This window comes from Aquarana catesbeiana, linkage group LG07 (genome assembly GCF_042186555.1).
Source record: "Aquarana catesbeiana isolate 2022-GZ linkage group LG07, ASM4218655v1, whole genome shotgun sequence".
NCBI classification, from domain to species: Eukaryota; Metazoa; Chordata; class Amphibia; order Anura; family Ranidae; genus Aquarana; species Aquarana catesbeiana.
In genome coordinates, this window is record NC_133330.1 from 38,595,105 (window position 1) to 38,615,045 (window position 19,941).

At 44.3% G+C, this 19,941-nt stretch overlaps 1 protein-coding gene across 2 annotated transcripts in view; it reads right to left on the reverse strand.

Annotated features, from left to right (window-relative positions):
- The window catches only part of PLXNB1 (plexin B1), a 328,789-nt gene that overhangs the window by 125,814 nt on the left and 183,034 nt on the right, over positions 1-19,941 (reverse strand). The gene's annotated exons all lie outside the window — the stretch shown is intronic.

Genomic DNA, 19,941 nt, shown 5'->3' on the forward strand with positions numbered 1-19,941 from the left:
AAAAATTAAAAAACGCAGAGGTGATCAAATACCACCAAGAGCTCTATTTGTGGGGAAAAAAGGACTAACATTTTATTTGGGTACAGCGTCGCACGACCGCGCAATTGTCAGTTAAAGTAACGCAGTGCCGTATCACGAACTATGGCCTGGTCGTGAAGGGGGGGTAAATCTTCTGGAGGTCAAGGGGTTATAACAGACAAAATCACCGCCACCAGTTTGGAGAGGGCCGACCCGCAATCCGGCGCCATGGTTATTTTCATGGAAGCCGTTTCCTCGCAGCGTTCTATTTACTGACACCGGGGATTGTATTTTACTGCCTGGAAGTGGGAATCCTACTTAATGGGTGACTCAGCTTCCACCAATCCCTATAGAGATCCTTAGTACTTGAGAGCCGCGATATGGAGCCGCTAGCTTGTGCTCGGCATTCAAATGTGCCCAGCAATTCAGGTCAAACACACCATTTAGAGGCCATTAAGGATGCCTCGGTATGTAATTATGCTTCCTTCCTGAGATACGGGGATAAGACATACTCTGTGTATTATTTCACAGGTCATTAGACGGCTCATTGGAGACAATGGAGATAAAACATTCTTTACAAGGGTGACTATGTCTAATGGAGAACCTAAATCCTTACAGAGGGACTCCGACCTAAACAGAACTTCTATATAGCTGACGCTCTAGTCTCAGTTTATGGGGCTGACCAGGCTGCGAATATGTAGGTTAGTCAATGTCCTATACCAGAATTATGGGTGATTTGTGGCCATTGTGCTTTATAGCTTAACTCCAGACAAAATTTTGGCTTTGAATTTTCGAATTTAGAAGAGATTCATTTTTTTTGTTAAAGCTGGAGATTAATCTGCCTTTAATTTTTCCATTTTTAACTCCTTAAATTATGCTTTCCCTGCCCCCACCCCATGGTAATAACCATAGGTGTGCGCAGCTTATTGAATTAGGGTGTGCACCCCAAAGCTCAAATAGACATATACAGTAGAGCAGTGGGCGGTGTCAGTAGAGCAGTGGGGTGTCAGTAGGGCAGTGGATGGTGTCAGTAGGGCAGTGGATGGTGTCAGTATGACAGTGGGCGGTGTCAGTAGAGCAGTGGATGGTGTCAGTATGACAGTGGACAATGTCATTAGAGCAGTGGATGGTGTCAGTAGAGCAGTGGACGGTGTCAGTAGAGCAGTGGACGGTGTCAGTAGTGCAGTGGGCGGTGTCAGTATGACAGTGGACAATGTCATTAGAGCAGTGGATGGTGTCAGTAGAGCAGTGGACGGTGTCAGTAGAGCAGTGGACGGTGTCAGTAGTGCAGTGGGCGGTGTCAGTACAGCAGTGGATGGTGTCAGTATGACAGTGGATGGTGTCAGTAGAGCAGTGGGCAGTGTCAGTAGAGCAGTGGATGGTGTCAGTATGACAGTGGACAATGTCATTAGAGCAGTGGACGGTGTCAGTAGTGCAGTGGGCGGTGTCAGTAGAGCAGTGGATGGTGTCAGTAGAGCAGTGGGCGGTGTCAGTAGAGCAGTGGATGGTGTCAGTAGGGCAGAGGGCGGTGTCAGTAGAGCAGTTTATGGTGTCAGTAGAGCAGTGGGCGGTGTCAGTATAGCAGTGGATGGTGTCAGAAGAGCAGTGGATGGTGTCAGTAGAGCAGCAGGCGGTGTCAGTAGGGCAGTGGATGGTGTCAGTAGAGCAGTGGATGGTGTCAGTATGACAGTGGATGGTGTCAGTAGAGCAGTGGACGGTGTCAGTAGAGCAGTGGGCGGTGTCAGTAGAGCAGTGGATGGTGTCAGAAGAGCAGTGGATGGTGTCAGTAGAGCAGCAGGCGGTGTCAGTAGGGCAGTGGATGGTGTCAGTAGAGCAGTGGATGGTGTCAGTATGACAGTGGATGGTGTCAGTAGAGCAGTGGACGGTGTCAGTAGAGCAGTGGGCGGTGTCAGTAGAGCAGTGGATGGTGTCAGTATGACAGTGGACAATGTCATTAGAGCAGTGGATGGTGTCAGTAGAGCAGTGGACGGTAGAGCAGTGGACAGTGTCAGTAGAGCAGTGGACGGTGTCAGTAGGGCAGTGGACGGTGTCAGTAGAGCAGTGGACGGTAGAGCAGTGGACAGTGTCAGTAGAGCAGTGGACGGTGTCAGTAGGGCAGTGGACGGTGTCAGTAGAGCAGTGGACGGTGTCAGTAGAGCAGTGGACGGTGTCAGTAGAGCAGTGGGCGGTGTCAGTAGAGCAGTGGGCGGTGTCAGTAGAGCAGTGGATGGTGTCAGTAGAGCAGTGGATGGTGTCAGTAGAGCAGTGGACGGTGTCAGTAGGGCAGTGGATGGTGTCAGTAGGGCAGTGGATGGTGTCAGTAGAGCAGTGGACGGTGTCAGTAGAGCAGTGGGTGGTGTCAGTAGAGCAGTGGACGGTGTCAGTAGAGCTGTGGACGGTATCAGTAGAGCAGTGGGCGATGTCAGTAGAGCAGTGGACAGTGTCAGTAGAGCAGTGGACGGTGTCAGTAGGGCAGTGGACGGTGTCAGTAGGGCAGTGGACGGTGTCAGTAGAGCAGTGGACGGTGTCAGTAGAGCAGTGGGCGGTGTCAGTAGAGCAGTGGGCGGTGTCAGTAGAGCAGTGGATGGTGTCAGTAGAGCAGTGGATGGTGTCAGTAGAGCAGTGGACGGTGTCAGTAGGGCCGTGGATGGTGTCATTAGAGCAGTGGACGGTGTCAGTAGAGCAGTGGGTGGTGTCAGTAGAGCAGTGGACGGTGTCAGTAGAGCAGTGGACGGTGTCAGTAGAGCTGTGGACGGTATCAGTAGAGCAGTGGGCGATGTCAGTAGAGCAGTGGACAGTGTCAGTAGAGCAGTGGACGGTGTCAGTAGAGCAGAGGGCGGTGTCAGTAGAGCAGTGGATGGTGTCAGTAGAGCAGTGGACGGTGTCAGTAGGGCAGTGGCTGGTGTCAGTAGAGCAGTGGATGGTGTCAGTATGACAGTGGACAATGTCAGTAGAGCAGTTTATGGTGTCAGTAGAGCAGTGGACGGTGTCAGTAGAGCAGTGGACGGTGTCAGTAGAGCAGTGGACGGTGTCAGTAGGGCAGTGGACGGTGTCAGTAGAGCAGTGGACGGTGTCAGTAGAGCAGTGGACGGTGTCAGTAGAGCAGTGGACGGTGTCAGTAGAGCAGTGGACGGTGTTAGTAGAGCAGTGGACGGTGTCAGTAGAGCAGTGGCCGGTGTTAGTAGAGCAGTGGACGGTGTTAGTAGAGCAGTGGGCGGTGTCAGTAGGGCAGTGGCCGGTGTTAGTAGAGCAGTGGAGGGTGTCAGTAGAGCAGTGGGCGGTGTCAGTAGGGCAGTGGCCGGTGTTAGTAGAGCAGTGATAGGTGTTAGTTGAGCAGTGGACGGTGTCAGTAGAGCAGTGGACGGTGTCAGTAGAGCAGTGGCCGGTGTTAGTAGAGCAGTGGACGGTGTTAGTAGAGCAGTGGGCGGTGTCAGTAGGGCAGTGGCCGGTGTTAGTAGAGCAGTGGAGGGTGTCAGTAGAGCAGTGGACGGTGTCAGTAGAGCAGTGGACGGTGTTAGTAGAGCAGTGGAGGGTGTCAGTAGAGCAGTGGACGGTGTTAGTAGAGCAGTGGACACCGTCCAGGAATGAGATTGGTGTCAGTTGTTTTTTTTCTCTTTTTTTCATTTTTTTTTTTACAATATTATCATTTTATTTATTTATTTTACAATTTGTTAGGAGTCCCATTGAGGGGCTTTGATGAAATAGCAGAGAAAGAGATTCCCCAGTCCCTTTCTCTGTAGCCTCAGCTGCCACAGGGGAAGGGGCATTCAGCAGTGGAAATCTGCATCGCCCAGGGTGATTAGGGTGTGCCTAGGCACATCTGGCACACCCTGTGTGCACCCCTACCCTAATAACATCTTTAAATATAATGTTTCCATTTTCAATACATACCTTATTTGAAAGCATTGGGTCTCTGTGCTTCTCTATGCAATGTAGGCAGATCATGGCTGGCGGAAGGGGCCAGCAGGGTGCCACGCATGGCTTTCTGAAAGTATTACAGTACCTGCCTCAGTACTCCTCTGAAGAATCGTCAGCCCTGGTGCAAGCAGAGGGATGGCTCCTTGGAGGAGTTAGGCAAATATCAATATGCCTTGATGGGCGGATTTCAAGAGTGGGCGTTCCTAGACAGGCTGTATTTGCATGCAGATTACCCTAGGTAACATAATTGTGTTCAAGTGGTTATACCAGGGTTATGGCTGCAACTGCATGCCATAACCCTGGCACTTTTTTTTTTTTCAGCCGGCGATGCTCTTTCATCTAAAAGAAATCCTAGTGGCTGATTAGCCGCTGGATTACTTTTATAGCAATACCCCCAACAGCCACCGGGCAGGGGGAGGGGGGTTAGGGCGACGACAAGGAGGGGGTCCTGTGTAAGTTCATATTACAGATTTTTCTGTAAAGGTGAACTTACCCTTTAAGGAGAGATGTCTATCACAAGGGATGTTTAGATTTCTTGTGATAGGAATAAAAGTGCTAAAAAATAAAAAATATTTAAAGGGACAGTGTAAAAATGAAAAAATATATAATAAAATATATATATTTTTTTTTAAAGCGCCCCCATCCCCCTGTGCTTGCACGCAGAAATGAACGCATACCTAGGTCGTGCACGCATATGTAAACACTGTTTCGCACCACACATGTGAGGTATCGCCTCAAACGTTATTGCGAGAGCAATAATTCTAGTGCTAGACCTCCTCTGTAACTCTAAACTGGTAACCTATAAAAAAAATGTATGTGTCGCCTATGGAGATTTTTACCTATAGTAGTTTGCTGCCATGAGTATGCGCAATTTTAATGCGTGACATGTTAGGTACCTATTTACTCAGCGTAACATCTTCTTTTACATTTTACCAAAAAATGTAGTTATATATTATGTTTTTTTTACATTATTCATTAAAGTGTATTTAAATTTAAAAAAAATTGCATTTGAAAAACCGCGGCACAAATACCGTGTGACATAAAAAATTGTAACAATCGACATTTTATTCTCTATATATGATGTTTAGGGTTTCTAAGTAATATTCTAGCAAAAAAATGCTGATTTTTACTTGTGAAAGTGCCAAAATAGTCCTGGTCTTCAAAATGAAACCCAGGACTCTGCATTCACTATATCTGGTCTCCCACAGTACACAGAACATGGAAATGTAATTATTTTAGTAAATATAAACTGCTAAATACCTTTTCTCATCAGCAGTGTACTGTGTACAAATACTGCAGCTGCTGACTTTTAGAGCCCTTTCACACCGAGCCGCGGGGGAGCGTCGGCGGTAAAGCGGCACTATTTTGCTGTCGTTTTAGCTGCGCTTTTCAGCAGTTAGCGGGCCGGTTTTAACCCCCCGCTAGTGGCCGAAAAGGGGTTGAATCCGCCCGCAAAACGATGCCAGGGCGGCGTTTTGCCGGTGGCATCGCAGCGCTGCCCCATTGATTTCAATGGGGAGCAGCGGTGGAGGAGCGGTGAGTTCAATGTTCCTTCACCGCTCCAAAGAAGCTGCTGGCAGGACTTTTTGTGACGCCCTGCCAGCGCACCGCTCCAGTGTGAAAGCCCTCGGGCTTTCACACTGGAGTGAAAGGAGCCGCTTTTTTCAGGCACTATTACAGGCGCTATTTTTAGCGCCACTTTACCGTCGTTTTAGTGGAGCTATTCGGCCACTAGCGGGCCGGTTTTAACCCCCCCCCCGCTAACAGCCGAAAAGAGGTTAAATCCGCCGGCAAAATGCCACCGGAGCGGCGTTTTGCTGGCGGTATCGCAGTGCTGCCCCATTGATTTCAATGGGGAGCAGCGGTGGAGGAGCTGTGAGTTCACCGCTCCTTCACCGCTCCAAAGAAGCTGCTGGCAGGACTTTTTGTGACGCTCTGCCAGCGCACCGCTCCAGTGTGTAAGCCCCCAGGCTTTCACACTGGAGTGAAAGGAGCCGCTTTTTTCAGGCACTATTTTTAGCGCTGTAGCGCCTGAAAAACGCTGGCAGTGTGAAAGGGGTCTAAATATAAGGACACTTACCTGTCCAGGGAGCCCGCGATGTCAACACCCCAGCCGATCCCCAGATCGGCTGTCGGGTGCAGCTGCTGGCATTGCCGGTAAGGGAACCCGGCAGTGAAGCCTTCCGGCTTCACAGCCGGTTCACTACTGTGCATGCGCAAAGCACGCTGCGCTTTCTAATTGGCCCGGTGGCAGGGGAAGGAGGGCGCCGAGCTTCGCCGCGGCGCCGTCTCTGGAAGTAGGGAAGGGGACCTGTCAAAAACAGGTTCCCATTCCCCCCTGAAAGGTGTCAAATGTGGCACTGGAGGGGCGGAGGAGACGAATAAGCGGAAGTTTCACTTTGGGATGGAACTCCACTTTAATGATGTATTAATGAATACAGAATGGCATTATTTATTATTATTTTATATCTTTTATGTCTTCCTGGAGTTAGGCACTTTATGTCTGAGTGCGATGTTCCTTTAAAGATTTGCACAGTAGTCTACAAGTCATACGTCATGTTCCTGCCTGTCACTAACAATACACAGAATGGAGGAGGATGGAGGTTCCTTGCTTCCACTTACCCACAAACTAATCATTATTCCTAAAGTGTGTGATCTAATCATCTGTGTAACTACAGACATGGATCACCCCGGGATTACTGCTGCTTCCATGTTCTGACTTGTTCTTCAGATAGTTCCAGTTGTTCTGATCACACCTCACCATCTCACGTTTAATGTGAACCCTTACCTGGTAAAACAACCTGTTCAGTTTAAAACAGAAATGCAAGACAAAACATTTGTGTATATATATAGTACAGTTCGCAGTGTCGGCTGGTGGTAATTTTTTTTTTGGGGGGGGGGGAGCGCAAACAGTGCACCCACAGAAACCCCCCTCCCCCCCATTAATAATAAAAATGCTATAAATATATCCCCTATTTTGTAGACACTATAACTTTTGCCCAAACCAATCAATATACGCTTATTGTGATTTTTTTTAACCAAAAATATGTAGAAGAATACATATCAGCCTAAACTGAGGAAAAAAAATGTTTTTTATATATTTTTGGGAGATATTTATTAAAGCAAAAAGTAAAAAAATAATGCATTTTTTTCAAAATTGTCGCTATTTTGTTTATAGTGCAAAAAATAAAAACCGCAGAGGCGATCAAATACCACCAAACGAAAGCTCTATTTGTGGGGAAAAAAAGGATATCAATTTTGTTTGGGAGCAACATCGCACGACCGCGCAATTGTCAGTTAAAGCGACGCAGTGCCGAATCGTAAAAAAGTACTCTGGTCCGGAAGGAGGCAAATCCTTCCGGGGCTGAAGCGGTTAAAGTAGTTGTAAAGGCACAAGGATTTTTACCTTTATGCATTCATGCATGAAGGTAAAAAAACCTTCTGTGTGCAGCAGCCCCTCAGCCCCCCTAATACTTACCCAAGCCCCCTCTCTGTCCAGCGATGTCCACAAGAGCCTTGCCTCTCTGGAGACCGACACTCCTGATTGGCTTTTGGCAGAAATGGGAACCATTGGCTCCAGCTGCTGTCAATCACAGCCAGTGAGCCATTTAGAAGACAGAGGGGGCGAGGCCGAGCCACGGCTCCGTGTGTGAATGGACACATCGACTCCAATTAGCTTTTGTTGAAGTAATCAGTCTATGGGTTCACTTACTTTGTCCCCCAGCACTGTGAATGTTTATTGGGTGTGTTCAATAAAGAGATGAGAAAATAGAATCGTTTGTGTGTTATCAGCTTAACTACTTGCGGACTACCCACCCGCAATGTGCTGTGGACGGGCGGCCCGCACAGACAAGGGTTGAGGATGTGCACATGTATGCCCCCCTCCGACACCCACTGTGACTGTACACAGCAGGAGCCTGTCAGCAAGTCCTGGCCAATGACTCGCGTCCGGGACCTGCTGATTGGCTGTATCACGTCAGGGAGGAGAAACTATCCATCGATGGTCACCTTACCTTATACATTAGAGTCCAACTCCAGCCAAAACATCTTATATTGTTTCGGATAAAGACAGAGCCTCTGCCAGGCTTTCATTGCTTTCCTTGTCCCTGTTGGGGATATTTTTCACTACTTCCTTGCAGGACAGGAAGTCAAAGCAAATCTCTCAAATGGGGACACCAACAAAATCACATACTTAGTAAAGGGAGGGTGTTAGAACTCCCAGCAATGCTTTTATTGCTGTCTGTGCCTACCGCTTCCTCCAATCCCTGCTCTAGTGTTACAGGAACTAAGTCAAAATCTCCTTAGACTTAAAGAAATAAAAATAGAACTGCTAAAGTATAACTAAAGGAACAGTATTTCTTTAGTTCTGGATAGAGTAGGCACAGGATTAGGATCCCTGCTAGGTATTTTTGCTGTCTTTGCGTCAGCACAAGTCTGATCATTGGAGGAGGGAAGGCTGAGTTCCCAGCACAGCCAAAAAAAAACTGACCACGCTGTGTTCTGCTGCCTAGTGTGGTCAGTTTTTAATAGGAAAGCAGAGAGACTGGAAGGAACACCAGGAAGTTCACACAAAGAAAGCAAGACAAACAGAACACGATACTTTTTTGATACAAGTACATGGTACAGCAGGCACATATCAGGAATATAAAATGTTGGGGTAACATATTCTTTAATGCTTCCCTACATTATTTTAAAAACATGCAGATATAATTGTAGATTTAATTAGTGTTACATTTCTTTTTTTCATTTTAACACGACACGTCTAGATACTTAGAAATAACCAGAAAAGTTTTATGCTCAGTTAGCTGTAGTGGCAGATTTTGGTCCACCAAAATATACAAATGAAGTTTGGATTTCCAATTTACATATGTTTTTTTTTTTTTGTCTAAAAATAATGTAATGGTGGGAAGAACGCCTTGGCTCCAGTCCATCTCCCCCAGGCGACATCGGTGAAGCCGTCCCTGAGGTGGTCCCATCATGCCATGGAAATGAGGTCATCAGAATCGGAGATGCTCCCTACACGTCCCTTCTTGCAACTCCAACCTAAGAAGGGTTCTCTGCAAATCCTTTTGGATGGCAAATGAGTTCAGTAAATCCTGGCGGCTTTCCGTAATGGAAATGAGAGACGGCCAAGGGTATGGAGATTGGAACGCGGAGTAATCACTACTCTGCTATGCTTGAGTCTTTCTGATGGCCCTTATTCCTAATATCACTCCACAACATAACATTTATTATCACTCCAAAATAAAGGTATATACAGTATACTATGAGAACAAGAAGTCAGCGATTTCCCCTAGGATGTGTCAGTCTAGCCAAGACTGTTCTGATCAGACGACTGCCACCTAATGCCTGTGAATGCCGAAATACTCCTATGACTGTGGGCTTGATTTACGAAAGTAAAATCCACTTTGAACTACAAGTGCACTTGGAAGTGCAGTCGCTGTAAATCTGAGGGGAAGATCTGAAATGATCTGAAATGAGGGGAAGCTCTGCTGATTTTATCATCCAATCATGTGCAAGCTAAAATGCTGTTTTTTATTTTCCTTGCATGTCGCCCTCAGATCTACAGCAACTACACTTCCAAGTGCACTTTCAGTGCAAAGTGGATTTCCCTTTAGTAAACAACCCCCTGTGTGTGCAGGCTTTCTCTGATCTGCTCCTGCATGAGCTACTCTGCTAATATAAACAATGCATTGGAGAATGTGGGGGACACATGCATGGTTTGTGTGGTGTAGGGTTTATTATATGACTCTCTAAAAATAAGACAACGGAAAGAAAGAAAGAAAGAAAGAAAGAAAGAAAGAAAGAAAGAAAGAAAGAAAGAAAGAAAGATACGAAAAAAGAAAGAAGGACCAAAAGAAGGAAAGAAAGAAAAATATGAAGAAAGAAAGATACAAAGAAAGAAAGATATACGTAGAAAGAAAGAAACACCAGTAGAAAGAAAGAAAGTAAGAAAGGAAAGGATAAAGATAGATAGATAGATAGATAGATAGATAGATAGATAGATAGATAGATAGATAGATAGATAGATAGATAGATAGATAGATAGATAGAAGATAGCATGTATTAGGCTGAATTTACAAAGCTATAATACAGGGGTAGGGATCTTTTTCTTAGTCATGTGACATTTTATATTTCATGAAAATATTTGTTATTTTTTTTAAAGAAGGTTTCTTATTCTGGTGTGTTAGCTTTTTTAATTAAATTGATAGAGAAATATAGATAGATAGATAGATAGATAGATAGATAGATAGATAGATAGATAGATAGATAGATAGATAGATAGATAGATAGATAGATTTGGGAGCGAATCTGCTATCTATCTATCTATCTATCTATCTATCTATCTATCTATCTATCTATCTATCTATCTATATTTCTCTATCAATTTAATTAACAAAGCTAACACACCAGAATAAGAAACCTTCTTTAAAAAAAATAACAAATATTTTCATGAAATATAAAATGTCACATGACTAAAATAAAGATCCCTACCCCTGTATTATAGCTTTGTAAATTCAGCCTAATACATGCTATCTATCTATCTATCTATCTATCTATCTATCTATCTATCTATCTATCTATCTAACTATCTATCTATCTATCTATCTATCTATCCAATTTCTTTCTTCTATCTATTCTATTTCTTCTTTATTTCTTTCTCTTTTCTTTCTTTCAGTGCTTCTTTCTTTCCTTGTATCTCTCATGCCTGTGTCCCCACTTCTTCCATCACATTGTTTGGTTTGTGGGGTGTAGGGTAGAGCTCCATTACATGACTCTCTAAAAATAAGAAAAAAGAAAGAAAGAACGAAAGAAAGAAAGAAAAATACGAAGAAAGAAGATAGAAAGAAGAGATAGAATAGATAGAAGAGAATAAAGAAAGGATAAAGATAGATAGATAGATAGATAGATAGATAGATAGATAGATAGATAGATAGATAGATAGTGGGAGAAAGAAAGAAAGAAAGAAAGAAAGAAAGAAAGAAAGAAAGAAAGAAAGAAAGAAAGAAAGAAAGAAAGAAAGAAAGAAAGAAAGAAAGAAAGAAAGAAAGAAAGAAAGAAAGAAAGAAAGAAAAGAGAAGGAGTAATAGATGGATAATCGATATCCAGGTTAGATGGCTTCCTTCCAGAACATGTCTCAGTCTCAGTTCCCCCGGGGTTCATTATGATAAATGGGACTCCTTTTTTCTCCCCTGGGGTAATTTTAGTCTCAGTGAGGAAGATTCATCTTGAGGATAGTCTGGATCTCATCCTGGGGGAGACACACAGCCCTCATTAGAACAGACAGGGCACCCGGATCCTGTGCCGTCTCTAATGACCTGGAAGGCTCTGGCTGGGTGAATCGCGCTCTAATTGCAGCGATATGTTAAGCACCTACTCGAGGGCTTAGAGGACAATGAGCAGCTAAATACATCAATCATGTTTCCAAACTCCACGCCATTCTAAATAATTCTAATTGTAGTTATGAGTTGTCGCCTTTTATCCAAGAAAAGGGGAGGGATGTGATCACTGTACATGAATGTGGCCATAACATAAAAGATGAAGACAATGAATGTCAGCCAAGTGCCAAGAAAATCCCCCACCACAAAACCTACGATCCCAAAAAAAAAAAAGCGATCACATCTGAAAACACAATTACTGTACCTAGTAATAGAAGTAATCCCAAACCTAACCACTAATGTTCAGACTTGCTACTAAAGGTAAACCTTACCCTTAAAGGGGAACTTTAGGGAAATAAAAAAAATCCAGGAACAGGCTGCATTTTTTCTGCATTAAAGTATAACTAAAGGCAAAACATATTTTTTAGTTTCGGAAGGAGCGGAGACAGATTAGAACACCTGTCAGTTTTTATTGCTGTCTGTGTCCCCGTTAGGGAGATTGGTCTTCCAACTGGTCAGCAAGCGGTTAAGCTCCCAGCTCTGCAGAAACTTCACCATACGATATGATATCCATAAAGAACAGGGAAAGTTTGTTAATGGCTTTTTAAAATGTAAGTTTTAAAAAGAAATACCCTACACCCTCCTGATCACCCGGCCCCCGCTGTACTTACCTCTGTGGGTGATGAGCTGTCAGTGTCCACACAGTTGGTGTAGTGGTCAGGGCAGGGCCATCTTTACCACAGGGCAAAATGGGTAGCTGCCCCGGTCCCAGTCATTATTGTGGGGCCCAAAGCAGCTCTTCTCCTCCTTCTTTGTGCAGGGCTTCTGGGATGGATCTGAGCAATTCTGATTGGTCAGCACCAGGTACTCTGATCTATCCCAGATCCGTCTTTTTCTGAAAAGGTGAACTAACTCTTTAAAGCCTGTTGTGTTGGGGGGGACCAGAGGCTGTCAAAAAAAGCAAACTTTTCTTTTGCTATGGCAGGTTCGCTTGAATTCATATCTTTATTAGTTCCAGTCTGAAAGGGACCAACAAGAGAACACAGCTTCTGAATAATCCTCAATTATAGAGGAATGTAACCAAATAATCATAAGATACTTTGTCTCATTGTACGCCATAAACACGCTAATTACAGCCTGACTATAAAACTGCAGCAATATCATGCTCAGATGTGTGGGACCACACCTGCAGCCGCCTCTCTGCCAAAAATGGGGAAAAAAAGCTTTTGGCAAAAAGTGTGGCTAAAGTAAGATGTAAACAAAGAAAATTCCCATCTGGCATGACAATAGATTTTTTATATATATATTTTTTTTATTTTTTATATATATATATATATATATATATATATATATACAGTGGGGACGGAAAGTATTCAGACCCCCTTACAATTTCCACTCTTTGTTATATTGCAGCCATTTGCTAAAATCATTTAAGTTCATTTTTTTCCTCATTATTGTACACACAGCACCCCATATTGACAGAAAAACACAGAATTGTTGACATTTTTGCAGATTTATTAAAAAAGAAAAACTGAAATATCACATGGTCCTAAGTATTCAGACCCTTTGCTGGGACACTCATATATTTAACGCAGGTCCTGTCCATTTCTTCTGATCATCCTTGAGATGGTTCTACACCTTCATTTGAGTCCAGCTGTGTTTGATTATACTGATTTGACTTGATTAGGAAAGCCACACACCTGTCTATATAAGACCTTACAGCTCACAGTGCATGTCAGAGCAAATGAGAATCATGAGGTCAAAGGAACTACCTGAAGAGCTCAGAGACAGAATTGTGGCAAGGCACAGATCTGGCCAAGGTTACAAAAAAATTTCTGCTGTACTTAAGGTTCCTAAGAGCACAGTGGCCTCCATAATCCTTAAATGGAAGACGTTTGGGATGACCAGAACCCTTTTAGAGCTAGCCGTCCGGCCAAACTGAGCTATCGGGAGGAGAAGAGCCTTGGTGAGAGAGGTAAAGAAGAACCCAAAGATCACTGTGGCTGAGCTCCAGAGATGCAATCGGGAGATGGGAGAAAGTTGTAGAAAGTCAACCATCACTGCAGCCCTCCACCAGTCAGGGCTGTTTTTTTATTTTGGCTATTGTTTTGGGTAATGGCTAATATTTTTTTTTACATTTCAAATGATATTTACAGAAGTCAGTGGATCAGTGCCCTGATTACAATAGTGAAAAATAGTGTCACCATACAGGGCCCACCAATGCCAGTGATCAGTGCCCACCAGTGGCAGCAATCAGTGCCCACAAGTTCCACCAATCAATGCCCATTAGCGATGCCAGTTAGTGCTGGCAATCAGTGCCGCCTATCAGTGCTGCCTATCAATGCCCATCACTGCTGTCAATCAATGTCCATCAGTGTCGCCCATCAGTGCCACCTATCAATGCCCATCAGTACCGCCTATCCGTGCCCACCAGTGCCGCCTATCAGTGCCCACTAGTGCCACCTATTAGTGCCCACCAGTGCTGCCTATCAGTGCCCACCAGTGCTGCCTAACAGTGCCCATCAGTGCCGCCTAACAATGCTCATCAGTGCCACATATCAGTGTCACCTATCAGTGCCCATAAGTGCCACCTCATCAATGCCCACCAGTTCAGCCTATCAGTGCCCATTAGTGCCACCTCATCAGCACACATCAGTGAAGGCGAAAAATTACTTAGTTACAAAATTTGCTGACAGAAATAAAGTGAAAAACATTTTTTTTTTTTAAATTTTTGGTCTTTTTTTTGTAAAAAATAAAAAACCCAGCAGTGATTAAATACCACCAAAAGAAAGAAATTTGTGTGAAGAAAATTATAAAAATTATAAAAAATTTGTTTGGGTACAGTGTAGCAGTGTAGTACAGTGTAGCATGACCGCGCAATTGTCATTCAAAGTGCAACAGCGCTGAAAGCTGAAAAATGGCTTGGGCAGGAAGGGGGTGTAAGTGCCTGGTAGGCAAGTGGTTTATGTTGCTGTAGGCCTCTTGGCCGCCTCCTTGACCAGTTTTCTTCTCGTCTTTTCATCAATGTTGGAGGGACGTCCAGTTCTTGGTAATGTTAATCACTTGATGATGACTGTCTTCACTCTGTTCCATGGTATATCTAATGCCTTGGAAATTCTTTTGTACCCTTCTCCTGACTGATACCTTTCAACAATGAGATCCCTCTGATACTTTGGAAGTTCTCTGCAGACCACAGCTTTTCCTGTAGGATGCAACTAGTAAAATGTCAGGAAAGACCTACTAGAACAGATGAACTTTATTTGGGGTTAATCAGAGGCACTTTAAATGATGGCAGGTGTGTACTGACTCCTATTTAACATGAATTTGAATGTGATTGCTTAATTCTGAACACAACTACATCCCCAGTAATAAGAGGGTGTGCACACTTATGCAACCACATTATTTTAGTTTTTTAGTTTTACTCCCCCCCTCTAAAAGATATCAGTTTGTTTTTCAATTAAGCTGTACAGTTTATAGGTCTCATTAAGGGCCCTTTCACACGTGTGGACCGTTCAGATCCGCCTGTCAGTTTTTTCAGGCGGACCTAAACGGACGCTCCATACATCTCTATGAAGCCTCGGATGTCAGCGGTGACATGTCCGCTGACATCCGATCCGCCCTGCTCCGCTAAATCCAGACGGATGGATGTCCTATTTTCCATCCGTCTGGTGGATCGGATGAAAACGGACAGGCGGTCCCCTTTCATCTGATCCCTCCATAGAGGAGAGCAGAGATCTGGCAGGTCTGTCCCTGCACAATTACTGCAATCCCCTCTGTTATAGCAAGCTATATTGTACAGTGTACGTGATTTTTTTTTTTTTAATTATGAAGTTAAATATCTGATCGATCCCTGCTGAGCAAGCGGATGTCTGAAAACAGCCCTGCACGTGTGAAAGGGCCCTTAAAGTGGAAAAAGTTTTGAAATTATTTATCTTTGTCTCATTTTTTTGTACATAACAGAAACCTGACATTTTAACAGGGGTGTGTAGACTTTTTTTATCCACTGTATGTATATATATATATATATATATATATATATATATATGTGCCTTGAAAAAAATTTATATATGATGCCGATTTTTGCAGCCCATATTTTTTTTTTTTTTTTGGCAGGTGGCACTGGTTGGCACTGGCAGATGGCACTGGTTGGCACTGGCCGGTGGCACTGACAGGTGACACTGGCAAGTGGCACAGGTTGCCACTGATTGGCAGGTGGCACTGGTTGGCACTGGCAGGTGGCACTAATTGGCACTGGCAGGTGGCACTGGATGGTGCTGGCAGATGGCACTGATTGGCACTGGCAGGTGGCACTGGTTGGCAATGATTGGCACTGGCAGGTGGCACTGGCACGTGGCACTGGCAAGTGGCACTGGCAGGTGGCACTGGTTGGAACTGGCAGATGGCTCTGGATGGCACTGATTGGCACTGGTAGGCACTTATTGGCACTGGCAGGTGGCACTGGTTGGCACTGGCAGGTGGCACTGGCAGGTGGCACTGGATGGCACTAGTTGGAAATGGCACGTGGCACTGATTGACAGGTGGCACTGGCAGATGGCACTAATTGGTACTGGCAGGTGGCACTGGTTGGCATTGGCAGGTGGCACTGGATGGCAATGGCAGGTGGCACTGGATGGCAATGGCAGGTTTCACAGCCGATAGTGTAACTGTGTGAAACTGAATGCTCTCTGCAGCGCCGCAGTGTGTGAAACTGTATGGAGAGAGAGAGAGAGAGAGAGGAGCTGACAAGTTCGGCGTGATGTCGGAGGTGGGCGGGACCCGGGGTGGGCGGGACCACATACACGTAGCGGCGGCCCAGATCTCATCCCATTGGCTGCGTTGGATAGCTGGGTCCCGCCCTCCCCGGGTCTTGCCCACCCCTCGACATCCAACCTCAATTTTGACAGCTCCTCTCTCTCCATACAGTTTCACACACTGCGGCGCTGCTCTGCCAACAGAGTGTGGAGAAGGTTCCTCCTCCCTTCACCACACTCTGCTGGCAGAAGCACGGCCAGTGTTCAATATTGGCCTAATTTGGATAATAATCGGCCGATGCCGATTTCTCCAAAATGGCCAAATATCGGCCGATATATTGGTCGACCTCTATTCATGACCCTTGAAATTTCCCACATTTTGTCATGTTACAATCAAAAACGTGAATGTATTTTATTGGGATTTTATATGATAGACCAACACAAAGTGGCACATAATTGTGAAATGGAAGGAAAATGATAAATAGTTTTGCAAATTTTTCATAAGTAAATATTTAAAAAGTGTGGTGTGCATTTGTATTCTCTTCTCTGATACCCCTAACTAAAATCTAGTGAAACCAATTGCCTTTAGAAGTCACCTAATTAGTAAATAGAGTCCACCTGTGTGTAATTTAATCTCAGTATAAATACAGCTGTTCTGTGAAGCCCTCAGAGGTTTGTTAGAGAAGCTTAGTAAACAAACAGCATCATGAAGGCCAAGGAACACACCAGACAAGTGAAGAATAAAGTTGTGGAGAAGTTTAAAGCAGGGGTAGGTTATAAAAAAATATCCCAAGCTTTGAACATTTCACGGAGCACTGTTCAATCCAATATCCGAAAATGGAAGTATGGAAAATGGAGTATGGCACAACTGCAAACTGACAGGCCGGCAAGGAGAGCATTAATCACAGAAGCAGCCAAGAGGTCCATGGTAACTCTGCTGAGATCCACAGCGCAAGTGGGAGAATCTGTCCACAAGACAACTATTAGTCGTACTCTCCACAAATCTGGCCTTTATAGAAGAGTGGCAAGAAGAAAGTCATTGTTGAAAGAAAGCCATAAGAAGTCCTGTTTGCAGTTTGCGAGAAGCCATGTGGGGGACACAGCAAACATGTGAAAGAAGGTGGTCTGGTCAGATGAGACCAAAATTTAACTTTTTGGCCCAAAAGCAAAACGCTGTGTGGCGGAAAACTAACACTGCACATCACCCTGAACACACCATCCCCACTGTGAAACATGGTGGTGGCAGCAAAATGTTGTGGGGATGCTTTTCTTCAGCAGGGACAGGGAAGCTGGTCAGAGTTGATGGGAAGATGGATGGAGCCAAATACGGGGCAATCTTAGAAGAAAACCTGTTAGAACCTCAGCCTGTCAATTCTCAGGCGGAAACAATCGCAATCTCCAATCTTCTCTATGGAGTGGCGGGTGTAAATGGACATGTGTCCGTTTACACCCGCCTGCATCCAAACCGATCTGCCAAAAACAGTCAGATGAGAATACGTTCACCATCAGTCCAGCAGGTCGAATGGCAGTCAGGTGTAAACAGACAGGCGATCCGTTTACATCTGGTGGCCCATAGAGGAGAGTGGTCTATTGCCATGTCCGCTCTACAGGATCAGACTAGACATGGACCTGTTATCTGCTTGCTCAGCAGGGATCAGCGGAGAGATCTCCTGCTGAGCAAGCAGAATGCAGCCGCAGTCCACCCTGTGTGAAAGGGGCCTATTTGTTTCTGGCTTCCAGCACTTGCCCAGGGCAAGTACCGACAACAGAGATGCGGAGAGAATGTATAGTGTTTTCTATCTATATTATTTGGAAACAAAATAAGTGTAGCGCTGAGAAAGTCTTAAATGTCCAACATAAAGACAAAATGATCCAAAAGTTGGTAAAACCTCTAGGTGCAAATTAGAGGAAAGCCCCAGACGACGTCTAAGAGGACGAAACGCGTCAGTTAGGACCCCACTGCCGCTATACATTTACAGCGCTGGTTTTAAAAGATTTACATGTGAGTGTATTTCTCATTTTTAAATAAATGTCATACCTGTTTTATGGATTTACACGACGTGGCCTTTCCTTCTTCCTTTCCTTCTTCCTCCCCATTCATCACCACCGCCATTTGGTTTCTAACATCACTCTGAGGGACACATCAGTCCATGGTTCATCCCAAGACCATCACCCTTTGGATCAACTACAGCCACTTACCACTTAAGCCTGTTTTGACCCAACTTGGCGTATGTCTCTTTGGGTTCAATAGATCCGGTAAGCCTCCTCATTGTCGGTGGTGGTGTGCTCTGTTTGTCTTCACTCCAGATGTTATGCACTTATTGATTTGTTCCTTACATGAAGTCACATAACTTCTGTGGACTACCAGCCACTATGAGCCATACATACATGGAGGACTTTCCTCTAATTTGCACCTAGAGTTTTTACCAACTTTTGGATCATTTTGTCTTTATGTTGGACATTTAAGACTTTCTCAGCGCTACACTTATTTTGTTTCCTTTCTATTGGCATATATCCTGTTGGCCGTGTTAGCTGCTTATTTGTGTTTTTAGGGCAGCGCAGAATTATTTGGTACATTCTATCTATATTATTTACCTGCATCCTTTCAAGTATGTATAAAAAAGGCACACAATTATTTTATATTTACTAGTCCAAGTCAGCAGCTGGAGATCTAAGCCGCTTCTTATGTGTTTATCAACCTGCACTTAACTGCTCTGCTAAAAGCAGTCTACTATTGAGGAGGTAAAGCTAAGGCATCATTCTCAAGAGGCGGATCCGCTGCCTCCGAGTCCGCCTCTGTCCACCAGCTTAGCGCGAGATCTCCCCGAGCGGATGACAGGTCCCTCTGACTACGTTTTCAGCTAAATTAAACTCAGAAGTGTCACAAACTGATGGTCACCAAGTTCAACCCGCTCACACTTGGATTTACCACCACTCAGAAACCCAGAATTTGAAATTAATAAAGCTGCCACTTTAGAAAATGTAAGATGTAAGCAGTATTTTAACCCTAATCAAATTAGAAAAGTGAGAAAAAATAGTGGCGCCCAAATCTCACTGCTGTGATCATACATAAATATTCAATCAACAAATTTAAATATGTAAACAATCAAAAATATTATCACCCTGTGACAAGTGAAAAACTATATAGAAGAATGATTCCTATATTGCAAAAAAGGTTCATAAAAATAAAGTCCATAAAAATAAAAATAAGGAATACATTCAGTGAAGATTGTTGTAGTGTCCTGTTGTTCATCCACCACCACACCAATGTGCTAAGTGATTCCGCTCCCTTCAGAAAACACACTGATATGCCTCACACTCTCGTGTTTGGCTCACTCGCTTTAAACCACACAGAAAGGGTTTAGAAATATCCAATATCCAGCCGTGTATACAAAGGATCTCTCCACATGTAAATAACAAAAAGCTCTCTCACTCACTCCTCAGACTCAGATTTCCACTTCCTGGCTCGGTGCATCGCGTCAAACGTTCGTGATGATGGTTGCCATACAGCCACGCCCCGACATGTTTCGTCACACAGACTTAATCATGGGATTGGCTGTACGGCACGGCAACTTCCCCTTTTATACCCCAACGTCCATCACGAACGGAGGAATACGGACTGCGCCTGCGCATACCTTGTGTCCCCATAGCCACAATACCCCGACTGTTACATCGATTTTCAGCAACCAGAGGGGCAATATACAAGAGTGCATCATAGATGTCAGTCCATTTGTCATCTTCTTCTCATTATATCATATAATAGTTTTCATTTCCTGTGAAAATGGGAAATTATATGTGAATACATTTTAGGGAATTTTGTTTATAATTTCAGCCATTTTTCCAGATTAGTGGTTTTATTATTATTTTAGTGCTTT